This window comes from Helianthus annuus, chromosome 11, assembly GCF_002127325.2.
Source record: "Helianthus annuus cultivar XRQ/B chromosome 11, HanXRQr2.0-SUNRISE, whole genome shotgun sequence".
In the NCBI taxonomy this organism is placed as follows: Eukaryota; Viridiplantae; Streptophyta; class Magnoliopsida; order Asterales; family Asteraceae; genus Helianthus; species Helianthus annuus.
In genome coordinates this window covers 106,383,451-106,384,981 of record NC_035443.2, presented here as the reverse complement: position 1 = coordinate 106,384,981, position 1,531 = coordinate 106,383,451, and the positions used below count along the sequence as shown (strand labels likewise).

The window sequence follows — 1,531 nt, the reverse complement described above, 5'->3', positions numbered from 1 at the left end:
GCATTTGATACAGATGCTTCAAAACTCCGCAACCTTCCATGGGCTTGCGGACGAAGATCCCCATCTACATATTACTAATTTCTTAGAAAGATGTGATACCTTCCGGATCAATGGAGCATCAAACGACGCCATCCGCCTTCGGATGTTTCCATTTTCGTTAAAGGACCGAGCAAAGGCTTGGCTCAACGCCCTCCCAGTTGGCTCGGTAAACACCTGGGATGAACTAGCCCAAAAGTTTCTATATAAATATTTCCCTCCCGCTAAAACGGCTAAATTAATGACTGAAATTAATACATATGCACAAGAGGATGGGGAATCCTTATATGAAACTTGGGAAAGGTTCAAGGAGCTATTGCGAAAGTGTCCTCATCACGGTCTTGCAGTATGGCAACAAGTATCCACCTTCTACAATGGGTTGTTGCCACACACAAGACAAACACTTGACTCTAGCTCCGGGGGACATTTAGGTAATCGCCGCCCACATGAAATATACAATCAAATTGAGGAAATTGCTCAAACCAATTTTCAGTGGCACACTCCCTGATGCAATAAATCTATTGCCCCGGGCGCCCATAAGGTTGATGAAAGCACTTCTTTACAAGCCCAAATCGAGGCCCTTTCTTCAAAAATCAAAAAGTTAGAAATGACAAAAACGGTCTCAGTTATGGCTTGTGAAGGGTGTGGTGGGCCACATGAAAGTTAGAGTTGTATGAAAGAAACAGATGATCAACAAGATTCGGTAAACTACATTGATAACAGACCTAGGTCATCGGGTCCTCCAACGGGTACCTACAACCAAGGATGGCGTAACCACCCTAACCTTGGTTGGAGAGAACCTGGCAATAGTAGTAACCAACAAAACCTAAACCAACGAACAAACTTTCAACAACCAAGAAACGAGTCACAAAATTTCTCTCAACAACAAGGTGGACGAGAAAGGCTTGAAGATACTGTATCTCGCCTCATCTTCGATACTGAAAAGAAAAACTCGGATCGATTTCAACAATTGGAATCTAATTTTAGAAATCAACAAGCTAGTATACAAAACATTGAAAAACAAATAAATCAATTAGCTCAAAATTTCTCCGAGAGACCACAAGGCGCGTTACCTAGTAATACTGAAACAAACCCAAAAGCAAAAGTCCATCTCATAACATTGAGAAATCGTACCGTGGGTTCCGAAGAGGCTTCGCCACCGCCGACTGAGGGAAGCACAACATCATCCCAACAAGAAAAGCCTTCTCCTCCAATTCAAGGGCCTACAAAGGCTCCTCCGGTTCCATGCCCCGGTTGCATGTTAATATTCCATTTATCAAAGTCCTAACTCAAATGCCTAAATACTCAAAATTCATGAGGGACTTCCTCACTCATAAAAGGAAAATCGAATCATTGCAATTAGTTAACTTAGGCGAAGAATGCTCCACCCTTGTACTCAACAAACTCCCACAAAAGAAGATTGATCCTGGAAGCTTCACGATTCCATGCTCGATCGAGGAATCCCCCGTTCGTAATGCACTAGCCGACCTTGGGG

The 1,531-nt window shown here is 43.1% G+C and overlaps 1 non-coding gene across 1 annotated transcript; it reads right to left on the bottom strand.

The window, feature by feature from the left end:
- Window positions 1-271: 271 nt before the first annotated feature.
- On the bottom strand, window positions 272-378 carry LOC118484428. Its single transcript, XR_004873539.1, has one exon. It is a non-coding gene; the product is annotated as a small nucleolar RNA R71 (small nucleolar RNA).
- Window positions 379-1,531: the final 1,153 nt, after the last annotated feature.